The 12941-nt window shown below is 33.9% G+C and overlaps 1 protein-coding gene and 1 long non-coding RNA gene across 3 annotated transcripts in view; one reads left to right on the top strand and one right to left on the bottom strand.

Annotated features, from left to right (window-relative positions):
• The window catches only part of KIAA0825 (KIAA0825 ortholog), a 161897-nt gene that overhangs the window by 108763 nt on the left and 40193 nt on the right, over positions 1-12941 (top strand). The gene's annotated exons all lie outside the window — the stretch shown is intronic.
• The window catches only part of LOC117679064 (uncharacterized), a 31344-nt gene that overhangs the window by 10814 nt on the left and 7589 nt on the right, over positions 1-12941 (bottom strand). The window lies entirely within an intron of this gene.

Genomic DNA, 12941 nt, shown 5'->3' with positions numbered 1-12941 from the left:
GGTAAATTATATAGTTTCAGAGAAAATGATTATATGTGTAGGTTAATGCAAAAAAAAAAGCATCAGGATGTTAAGATTTTAATTAGATAACACTACTCTGTTTTCCCGAAAATAAGACCTAACTGGAAAATAAGCCCTAGCATGATTTTTTAGGATGCTCGTAATGTAAGCCCTACCCCAAAAATAAGCCCCAGTTAAGATCGTCAGCAGACAGAGGTGATTAGTACTGTATTTCCCCAAAAATAAAACCTAACCTTATTATGGAAAATAAGCTATAATGCATCTTTTGGAAGATGCATTAATATAAGACCTGGTCTTATTTTGGGGAAAACATGGTAGACTATTGGCCCATTAAAACCTATTGGTTGCTGGATTTGTCTTCATTGAATAGGGTTGTAGATGGATTCTTATTCAGTTTATTATGCCATTCAGAAGACTAATGCAGCTGGACATCTTTCTAAGCTCCTTAAAGAACTCCCTGCATGTGGTTTTTTAAACCTTGTAAAGTAATTGGATTTGTTAACCAGCATTTACATATGTGTGCTGAGTGACATCTGAATTTATATCAATGCATGGGAAAAAAATCTGTATGAAAACTTAAAGGAGACATCAGCTCAATATAATATGCTGATGATACTCAGCTATATGTCTCAGCCCGTGGTGAGTTAAGTGATGCCGTGTCCTCCCTCTCGCAGTGCCAGGAGGCTGTTAGGGGCTGGATGGGGAGCAAATGGGTTGGGTTGAAATGGGATGGGTTGAAACTGAACTGATCGAGTGGCTATGGGTTTGGGGTTCTTTGGGCCAGGGAGAATTGTATTAGATGGGGTGGCACTACCCCAAACAAATCCTGTGTGTAATCTGGGGATTCTTCTTGACTTGCAACTCCTGCTCGAAGAGCATGTGGTGGACATAGCCAGGAGGGACTTTGCGCAACTGCAGATTGTGCGCCAGTTACGCCCTTTCCTGGACCAACAATCCCTATTCACAGTCACTCATGCCTTAGTCGCTTCCCATCTTGACTATTGCAACACGCTCTATATAGGGCTGCTCTTGAAGAGCATCCAGAAGCTCCAGTTGGTGTAAAATGCAGCGGCCCGCATGGTTTCATGCAGACCTCGATATGCACATGTATCACCTCTCATGCGGGAGCTGCATTGGTTGCCAATTTCCCTTTGGGTGCAATTCAAGGTGCTGGTTGTCACCTTTAAAGTCCTTCATGGCTTGGGACTAGGTTATCCGAGGGACCATCTCTTGCTGGTCACATCTACTCAACCCACCAGAGTGGGGAGGCAAGGAATGTTGCAGGTCCCATCCCCTAGGGAGATACACCTGGTGGGACCCAGAAGAAGGGCCTTTTCTGTGGTGGCTCCCTCTCTCTGGAACATCATTCCCCCAGAGATTAGAATGGCCCCCACTCTAACACTCTTCTGGAAGGCACTGAAGACCTGGTTCTGCCAGCGGGTCTGGGGAATGCGGAGCGGGATGGAGCCCATTAAATGGCTCTTGTGATGTGTTGTCACCAGGGTAGTGGTGGGTTATTTTATTTTATTATATTATTTTATTAATTTATTATATGATTATTCTCTTTTATTAGTTTTATTGTTTTATATATGAGGTTTTTATATTCCTATAAGCCGCCTTGAGTTGCCATGTGCATGGAAATAGTGCAAGTAGTGTGGATGGCTCTGGCTACTATGCATTTAGTTGCAAGTAACTCCTTTTCAATCAACTGATTAAATTGAGAAAGCTAACTATTGCCCAAACTATTTCACCTTCCAAGATGTTCTTACCTTGCCAGCACATAAAGTCTATTCAAAGAAATATTCAAAGAAAGAATAATTTTTCAAATAATTGGGGTGGGGGTAACCAAATTAAATAAAATATATATTTAACAATTTCCATTTTGGCCTATATTAAATTTTTTTTTTGCACATTTAGTAAGCAAAATGTGCAACAAAATTAATATACTTCATAAGATTTGATTTGATTAAGTGCCATAAAGTCATTTTTGATTCTTAGTTACTACATACATTTTCTTGCTGACAATGTCACAACGCATTGGGCAACCCCGCTGAGATATACTCTTGGCACACATTCTCAAGATTGTTCACTCATCCCACCCAGGAGATCCCACTATCATAATGAAGCAGCACTGCAAGACCTGGGAGGACATTAAAGAAGAAAGGGATAAATCTGAGTTTGATTTTGTTCCTGATGAGTTTGATTAACTCAAAGCTTTGGGATGAATATGAATCTAGATGTTTTTATCTAGCATTAAATAAAAACAAAACTTAGGATCTGCCAGAATTTAAGACATATACAAGTACATCTTTTATCCATTATGCTCGTATTACTTTGTAAAACTAGAAATGTGTCATATATGATATTTTAAAATATACCATATAACTATGCATATAACAGCAATGGATCATTACTTTTTACATAATTAATGTATTGTTGGATAATATATAAAATATTTTAAACTCTTGCATATTTTTTCTGAACAACAGAGAGTATTGATGAAGTGTAACAAACTAGTTCACTATTGTTTAGTTAATTACAGGATTTCCTTTCCAGATTCCAGTTTCATATAGCAGCTGGTCAAAATTAGTTACTGTCTGTAACACCAATCTAATCTTTTAGCATGAAAATTAATTTTCTACATTTTGGCGTACGAAGAACATAGAGTGCCCCCTTACCTCATTACCTGAAATTTTACAGTGGTAGCAACAGCAGGAAAAGTTATGGGACAATTTTTACAAGTCAAAAGTAGAAGCATTGGGAGTGCTGACATTCATAGACTCTGTTGATATAGCCCGTTCTTCTTCTAACTGTGATAACATGTAATTGTTTCATGCTAGTTTATTTTTCTGAGTAAAGCAACATGTAGTTTATGACTATTTTACTTTGTAGCTTTTCTTATATCAAGAGAAAAAATAACAATATATATTTAAAATCCATCTCAGGTATACTAATTGGTAACCTTAGTGACTCCAGTTGGGATTCAAAATGGGACAAGTTGAAATGGGACAAGTAATTTAAGTTGTTCTTTGCCGAGATGGGAAATCCCATAAAATTAAGAAGAGAAAAGTTAGATAATAGACAATAATATGGGTTGAGTAACACTAAGAAAGAAAAATATGGCTTATGAAAGATCAGTTTGTGTTCATAAAAATGAATATTTACTAAACACATCCAGTACCAATATTGTTTTTCCCAAAACAAAACTTAATTTAAAATACTACATATAAGAATTTTGCTGTTTAGTTATATTGAAAATGTTTTGGTGCAATCATATATAAGCCTAGCCTCAATGGTATCAATAATTCCATTTCACATCCTGTCAATTGTATTTGGCTCAACGAATCATTGTAAATATATAATTTGCTAGCAAATAACTAGAATTAGGCACAGAGGATGAATTCAGAATATCTGATTCCACACAAGTCTTACAAATGACAGAACTGAAAATTACTCTGGGCATTTCTAATAGCAGAATAAGAGATTTTTAAATAGCTTCCTTACGTAATTTGTTCATATGTCCAACATTTTTTTCAGAGTCTCTACTAAGCATTTCCTTTGCTGTATCATCAGTTTCTCTATTTTAAACCACTATGTTAAACCATTCTACGGGTTCAGACATATGTCTTACCTCTTAACATAATGTGTATAATACAGTAAAAATAAAAATTGATTTATCTAAAATAAATCTGATGATTTCTCCTCAAAAGCAGCTGCAAACTGCTGTCCCTGGTTTATTTTAAGACAAAGGTGTTATGTGAATTCAGAATTATGTCTTCTCTATACAAAATAAGGAATTCAAACAAACTTTAATCAACAAGATGTTTTCTGTTTGGGTTATTTAGAATAAATAAACTATGGTGCTAGATTCAGAGAACACAATGTTTAAAGAAACCTCATTTGTGTGATTTGTAGCAGATACCTCTTACATTCAGAAGCCTTTAGAAGTACTTACATATAAAACAAAACGTGGCTATATTATGCCTATGTACCACAGGGTGTTTTCAGGGTGTTACAGGAAAAAAGTATTTTCGGTGATACGTAAGTAAAACGTTAAAAGTTTTTGAACTATACAAATACACATGCACAACTTGCTAATCCTATGTTTAATAACAATGGTAGTAACTTTTAAACTTTTATCAGTATTGTTCAATGAAACTGTACATGGAAATGGCTTTCTTGCCATTAATTAAGTATAGGCAGATGGAGAATATTAGGTTTAGTTTTCTCTGGGATTGGAGCAGCTTGAAAAATTACACATATTTATTTCAAGCACACGCAGACACACAGAGATACATGCACACATACAGCTGAAAATAGCTTATCTTATTTTTCAAGACAGTCCAATTTAGTACACGTACAAAAGTTGATTAGAATAAAATTAATTGGATATTGTATACAAACAAAGCAAAATAAATTGGAAACAGCTACTTCAACAATTTTTATATTGGCCCTCAACTTATTTTGAAACAATCCTTTTAATCAACAAATAGTAGTGATTGTATATAGATTATTCCTATTAGGTAGAAAACATTTTATACAATGTAGTACTTATCCTTTGTAAACTAAGAAGAATCATAAAGTTAGAAGGAACCATTTAACAAGCCTCCTAGTTAGTGCTGTAATCCAAATTAAGGTGTCCCAAATGGCTATCTAGTTTCCACTGGAGCATATCCAATGAAAAGAAGTCTACCACTTACCTGGGTGATTGATTCCACTATAGATCTACTCTTTCTATTAGGCTGTTGTTTTTAACATTCATTTTTTGCAATCTACTTCATGTAACTTAATGATTTGATAATGTCATTCTGATATGAAAAAGAACAGGGCTTGACTTTATTTTATATAATATCTTTTCATGTTTTTAAATTATTGCAATTATAATGTAATTTACTCTAGGAAAAGGCTTTTATACAGTGTCCTACAAAAGAATTAAAAATTTAATAATTATCCTGAAATTCAGCAGAAGTGGAGGTCAGGTGGAATACTGTAAAGAAAATACTACTCATTCTTAAAAAATTGTGAACCAGATTGAGAAAGTACCTTGGGAAATATTGTATATGATTATGATCAAGTCACAAGTGAAGCCTTACGTCTTCAGTTTGCTCCATATAGTTCTAAAATCTACTTAACTGCATGTCTTGTTCCCATGTGAGGTAAAGTAGTGGCAAAGATAATATTGTAGCCTGATAATTTTGCTGATCTTGCAATTCACGTTACCACATTTATTTGTTTGTTTATTAGATCTATATTTGACCTTTCTTTCAAAAGCTCAAAGCAATGTCCATAGCATTTTCTGAAGTATATGTAGCCAGGAAAGAGAACAATAGTAAAGATGCATCCTATACGATCAAGCAAATTTGTTAGTATTGCAATATTGTAAGTCCTATTCTGTATGAGTTTAGGTATGATTTGAGAGTCAAGCCAAGTAAGAAAGACACAGTCACACTTGTAGTTTATACGTTTGTCTCAAGCACAAAAAATAAATCTGAGGAATGAAACAGGATACTTGGATAACAAGAACCCAATCCTTTGCCTTCTGCATTCTACTACTGAAACATTTTTCTAATAGACAAATTTTCTTGTATTAGAAACATTATGATAAATTCTTTTAAAAATGGCTTAGTTCATCTGTCTTCATATTTCAATTTCAAATATGAACAGGATGAAAGCTCAAACAGCAAATCATTCTGACTCGGTGCTTAGAATGTAGCTGAAGCTATTAGAATAAGAAATGTAAGTATGCTCAGTAAATTTTGTAAAGCCATTACAAAAAAACAGTTCACAGACTTACTAAATAATGGAATGAATAGTATCTGTATATAATCCTAAGAAATATAGGATTATATATTGTATTTTTAATATATGGTACATTTTATATATGGCATTTTTTTCATATTGAGTAGTCAGTTGATGCCAGAACAAACTTTGTTTCTTTCAGATTTGTTGAGCTTCAGTTCCTACGCCTTACCAGAGAACACTGCTATATAAGTCTAAAAGTTGAAGACTATATGTCTATAGAATATGTTGAGAGAAACTGCTTTAGAATTACCATATTGCTTTTGTACATTATTGCATATTCTTCAAATCTGTATCAACTCAAGAGTCTCAATGAAAAAAAGAGCTATTAATTTGAAATTTGACAAGTGTTGCTATAAATATGATTTACAATAATTTATGTATATTAGCATAGCATCAATATAATTCCCAGATATTACTTTTGCATTTTAGAAGACACTACTTTGGATTTAAAGATGATAAAACATTACCTTTATATTTATTTAAAAAGTTATTTATTAGAAAGGATTTAAGTTTATTATATCACCACCAGTAAGAGAATTTCTTTTTACTCCCGGATATTTCCAAAGAATGGCATGATGTTTGACAGTAACAATGTCTTGTTGCAGAAGCTGAACATGAATAATTAATAATTTTAATACTTATTTTTATCTGGTTCTGAATTATTCTTTTTATGTTGCCTTGTTATAAGTATATTAATAATAGAAGTAATTCTTACTTTATAAAAGTCCTTTGTTGTTAAGTTAAAATTCCTTTGAGTTTTCATATTACATATCTATATGTTAGTGAAAATATTTCATTTTCCTGGTATACTTCCAGAGCTGTATCATGTAGTGAAGGTTTTATAGTCAATATACAGTGCAGCAGATGTCATTCCATTTGCTTAAGTCCTGCTGACATTTGGAGATGTGGATTAATTGAGCTACAGAATGGAATTTAATTAAAACTAAATACAGACTTGGCCATTGTATCTGTTCATTTCCAGCACTCTAGTGTGTACATTTGTAGTCAGTGCCATAGTTAATTTGTTTAATCAGGATGCTATGTAGGAGAAACTGTACTTGGTTTTAAGCTGAAAGACAGAAAGCATGGTAAATGCCAAGTTGAAGTGTTATCATGCTAGTCTCTGTGAAAGGTGAGACTGATTCATCTCTTGAAACCATTTGGAGAGTGTAAGATATTAATTTTCTGAGATACTAGAAAAAACTGTAATTATTATGGATTTTCTGTGAAAAGGGTACTTAAAAATGTTTGTTGTAGGTCATTGGTATGTGGCAGAGTATGTAAGGATAGCATAATGTCCATAATAGTTGAAAGTACTTTTGATAATTTTACACTAGTTCTTGGTTATTCATATTCTTTTGGCTTCAGTATTGCATGCATGTACTGTACAAAGCATTATGCCAATCTGACAAGTATAGTAGAACAAGTTGGCCTTCTTTCTATTTATGGTATCTGAAGGCTTTTTTGGAATCATTGGGTTGTCTTGTTGTTTTAAAGATATATATGTTTATAGCAGAGGTGGGTTTCAGCAGGTTCTGACCAATTCTGGAGAACCGGTAGCAGAAATTTTGAGTAGTTCGGAGAACCGGTAGTAAAAATTCTGACTGGACCCACCCCCATCTATTCTCTGCCTCCCGAGTCCCAGTGATCAGGAGGAAATGAAGATTTTGCAGTAACTTTCCCCTGAAGTGGGGAGGGAATGGGCATTTTACAGTATCCTTCCCCTGGAGTGGGGTGGGAATAGAGATGTTACAGTATCCTTCCCCTGCCACGCCTACCAAGTCACACCCACCAAGCCACACCCACAGAACCAGTAGTAAAAATTTTTGAAACCCACCACTGGTTGATAGTAAGCAATGTAATCTAACTAAAAAGGCTACATTGATCATCAACCTGTGCAGTGAAGTATATGGGCAATAACTAATGGTAACAAAATCAGAATGATCTCCATATTGAACTGCTAAATATAGCTATTTTTGAAAAGAATAGATTCATATAACAAAATGTAAGCAAATAAGACAATAATTTAAATAGAATTAGCTGTAATCGTTCTGTTAATTTGTCAATCATTCACTTTAGTGTTTATTTATAAACGAAAAAAGAGTGCATAAAGTAATGTTTAAAAGCCAGAATTATTTTATTGTAGTGCTAGAGAAAAGCCTTGGTATAATTTTACTAATTGCCATATTAGCTTGAGTAGAATAACAGGATCATAGAAAAACATACACAACAAATATTTAATAGAAGAGTAAAATCCATGTTGCGAAAGACAATCGGACAACAAAATTTTATTGAACAAAAGTAAATAAGGGAAGACCCATCTTAAATTGGAATAGACGCTAAGTGATAAGCTGTAAGTCAAGGACTATCTATACAGTATTAAAAACTAAAAGGCAGGTTTCTTTGAAATATACGAAAAACATGCATGCCAAATACATATAAGGAAAGGAAATCTAATCATGGACTGGCCTAAAATTCCATAGCATCAGTCCTTCTTTTTCCAAATATGTTAGCCCATTATCTCTTTAAGTCCCCACCCCTACCATCAATCCTGAAAAGACTACCATTTTTACCCCAGGCTCAGACTGATCAGATAGTCTTTAGACCAGAGTTCCTCAACATTTTCAGCTTTGTGGACTGGCGGGGGGAGGGATTGGTTCCGTGCAAGCGGTTGGCAAGTGCATGCACAGTTCCAATTGTGCGAGCTGTGGGCATCTGCACCCGCCGCTCACACAAATGGAGCATATGTGAACATGCTCACCCACTGCTCATGCAAGTGGGGATGCGTGAACACAAACATGCGCCCGCCATTTCTGCAGCCCAAACACCTCACTGCCCACTAATGGGCCATCGCATAGAGGTGCGGACTCTTGCTTCAGACAGAGAAATTTATGAATAATTAGTCTCTAGTTTTTCCAAAGGATAAATACTGTGTTTCGTATAATGATTTATATTAGATTAGACTGTTAGCAATCCTCTTCTCTTTATTAATGCTGATTCCTTAGCATATTGTCACTTGATTTACTTTTACTACTTGCTGGTAGGTGAGATTCTTATTTGCCAACTGTTCGCACCCCATTAAATTCTGTAGTTACTGTTAATTGGATGATAATCATTAGATGATCCATATCAACATTTTTTTTTTGTCTATAAGAAAAGTCTTGAAAGCTATTTCTGCTTGTAGGTCTCCTTAGCATCACAAATGGTTCTTCATGCTTTTAACCATTCTCCTTTTATATTATTTAAGGTTCTTTTTCTCATTTGTATATTTTTAAGACAAATTCTGCAAAATGCTCATTCTTTCAGCCCTTGGCAAAATCAGGTGGGCACAATTTTTTTATTTTTACAGCTCATACATTCCAAAACAAACTTCCAGACCTTTACATCACTAATGGATAAGGGCTCATTGTTATGGGATATCCATCTGGAGCACATGATCAATCTCAGAACCAAAATTGATAAGTAACAAATTTAGCATACGCATCCAGGAAGTAAAACAGAATACTTCATGTTACAAGTGAACAGGTAGTCCTCAACTTACAACCACAATTGAGTCCAGAATTTATTTTGCTAAGTGAAAAAATTGTTAAGTGAGTTTTGCCCCATTTTCTGACTTTTCTTGCTACATTTGTTAGGTGAATCACTGCAGTTATTAAATTAGTAACACAGTTGTTAAGTGAAATTGGCTTCCCCATTGATTTTGCTTCTCAGAAAGTCGCAAAAGATGATCACATGACCCCAGGATACTGCATCCGTCATAAATATAAACCAATTGTCAAACATCCGAATGTAAATCACATGACCATGGGGATGCTGCAATGGTCATAAGTGTGAAAAATAGTCCTAAGTCATTTTTTCAGTGCCATTGTAACTTTGAACAATCACTAAACGAACTTTTGTAGGTTGAGAACTACCTGTATAAATTATGTAAATATTGAGTAATTTAAGAAATCACATAGCTTTCTACTGAATTTTGGGAAAGAGAATATTAAGCAATATGAGTTTTTTTGGAAGTTCTGTAACTTGAAGATACTATTTACACATGTGTGAATGTTATTAGAAGTTAACACAGAAGCTGATGCTCAAGTAGTGTATTTTTGGACTTTCCTAAATGATAAGGATGAGACATCTGTTAAATATAATGTTTATTATAAAAGAATAAACTGAATTTTTTAGCTTCATATTTCTTGTATGATGTTGCTGAAGTACGTTCTCACTGTTTTCTTATAAAATCTGTACTAAATCTATATTATCATGCAACATAATTATGTAGCATTATATAATCCTAAACCCTAAGAGAAGTATAGTAAGCTGAAAACATTTTATACTGTTCATAAGAATACATTAACTACTCCCCTTCAATATCTGTTCATAACACATTTATAAATTGATACACAAGTAGATCTAATATAGTCTACTTAGCTATGACTTGATATGATTATTTTATGGATCGCCACTTTAAGTGATTGTCTTTTCTGATTGTCTTTACTCTATTTTATGAAAGTTCTGACTTCAGTGTTCAACTCATTTTCTTTTCTCAGTGTGTTTATAGAGTCATCAAAAATTAATGAGGTAGCATCAAGAAATTTCTCAGAAAGTCATTGACTCTTTCATTTTTTCCCCTAATTAAATGTTTTAAGTATGATAAACCATGATAACTGAAAAAGCTCACTAGAAAACTATGAGTTTATAATATAGGACTAGGTTTTTCTCTCACATAACAACTGTAAAACAAAAATGGTTTTTCATTATCTGGGAATTATTTTATTGTATGATTAACTCTAAGAAGCCTGGATAGTTTAGCAGATTAAGCACTGTAATTTAACACCAGCTGTCTGCAATTAAAGTAAGATCGAATCTCACCAGGCTCAAGGTTGACTCAGCCTTCCATCCTTTCTAAGGTAGGTAAATTGAGGACCCAGTTTGTGGAGGCAATAAGCTGACTTTGTATAAAAATATACAAAAGTATGAAGGCTATTGCACTGTAAGCCGCCCTGAGTCTCCAGAGAAGGGCGGCATATAAATAAATAATAAATAAAAAAAATTAAAAATAGGAGTAACGGCAACATAACTGTATGTTAGTATTGATCTGTTAAAGTCTATTCTTGTCAAAAAAGCTGTTCCTCCACCTTGTTCAAGTGGATATTCAGAAGTAGGTAACATGTGGACTTTGGAGGAATTTTGAGAATCCTCTTATAAAATGCTGTTATACTAGAACATGTCTTCTTCATAAAACGGCTGCTATGATGGCTGCCAGTCACAGAATATCTAGGCTGCTTGCTGTCCGTACTGCATTCAACATGTTTGCCTATGACATAATTTGTGACGTGTTGCACATTCATATAAACAAAAAAGGCAGAAACAAGCTCTTAGATACATTGACTTCTTTCTATAAAAAACATTGTTTTGCATAAGACCACATTCTATCTACCATTTTCTACCAATATCTTAAAATTTCTCCAATTTCTATCTTTATTAAACATATTATCAAGGTACTAGTATTATTGTTCTACTTTTCCAATTGTTTTGTAACAATGCATCATAAAAATAGTATATTCTGTGATGAAATTTTCCTTGAATTTGGTTTTTTTATATGATTGTGTTATTGCAAGTTGCTTTTTATTTTTTTTACAAAAGATGGTTAAGAAAATAAGATGGTTTGCAATGGTAGAAGGGAAGGAAATATTCTTGAAAATTAGGATCAATCAATATGGGTTCAGTCAAAATATTGTTCTAAAAGATACTTTTCTTTTTGCCAAAGTTTTGCTCTAGAAGATACTAAAGGGATTTAATATTTTTAAATAGCGACATCAAGCCACTACAATAATATAGATACTTGTTTAGAGGAGCTCACACTACTAATGCGAATTGTAAATATTTCCCTGTTCCAATTTCTTATAATAAGGTACTCTAGGAAATTAGGAATTACATAATTATATCTCCAGTGAGATATTTTGTATGTTGTTGAAAGTTCAGAAATGTAGCTGGGAAACAGAAAAAATTAAAAATAATGTATGAACCCATGCAGCTGCTTCTTAAAGCGGCCGAATATATTTCTGAACAGTACCAAGGAGATTTTTGTATACAGTTCTTCAGAGTAGATCCTGTTTTATGTAAGAAGTATATTTAAAAAGCTAATTTCTTTTCTTCTTACTCCACTGCAATCCATAAAGCATGACTAATAATAGATTTAAATTTGCTAAGTGCATATATTCCTTTGTGCCATCATAAAGAGAATCTATTACTGCAAATTGAAGCTTAGTTCCAAATTGTGCCATTATGAAGTTTTCTTCCAGCAATGTTTTGTCTCTAATACACTTCCCTCATTGTAATTCTATTGCAAACCTGATGTCTAGCATCAAGTCTCACAATAATTATTTTAAATTGCTACTAGGAACAGTAGTCCTGGTGGGATATATTACTACCATTCTAACAAGATGAATTTCAATGCACTTGTAACCGTGTTAGAGAGTATTGAAAGAAGTAGGATCTTTGAGTACTCAGTAGACAAGCATATAAACAACATTGAAAAATTATATCGACCTCGTGTGTACACCATGTTATGTTTTATAAATTTATTTAAATATCTAAAATGGTGTAGTCGTATGTAATAATGCATCATAACATTCTACTGTAATATTTTCCTATAATACTTATATAAATTAAGTGTTTCTTGTAAATTGTATTTATATGTATATTCTTGTTGTTATTATAGCTGACTTTATTAATATTGAGATATTAAAAGGCTGATGGATTAGAGCAGAAGTGTCAAACTTGCGGCCCACGGGCCAGATGCATCATGTGCTGGTCCCACCCCCGTCTGGTTTAGCGATGGGGAAAAAAGTCCTGATATGTCATGTGATGCCGCCATGATGCTGTGAGTTTGACATCCCTGGATTAGAGAATAAAGGAGCCAATTTGATATAGTGATTAAGGCACCAAGTGACAAACCAGGAAACCATGTTCCATCCTAGGCATAAAGCCAGTTGAGTGACTTTGGACCAGGCATTCTCCTTTAGCCTTAGGAAGCAAGCAATAGCAAGCCATTTTTGAAACCTTGCCATGAGAATTACAGGGACTAGTCAAGATGGTTGTGAGGAATCAACCAAAGCACCACT

The sequence above is a fragment of the Pantherophis guttatus genome, chromosome 2, assembly GCF_059756535.1.
Source record: "Pantherophis guttatus breed Tessera chromosome 2, ASM5975653v1, whole genome shotgun sequence".
Taxonomy (NCBI): domain Eukaryota; kingdom Metazoa; phylum Chordata; class Lepidosauria; order Squamata; family Colubridae; genus Pantherophis; species Pantherophis guttatus.
This window is presented reverse-complemented; position numbering and strand designations above follow the sequence as displayed.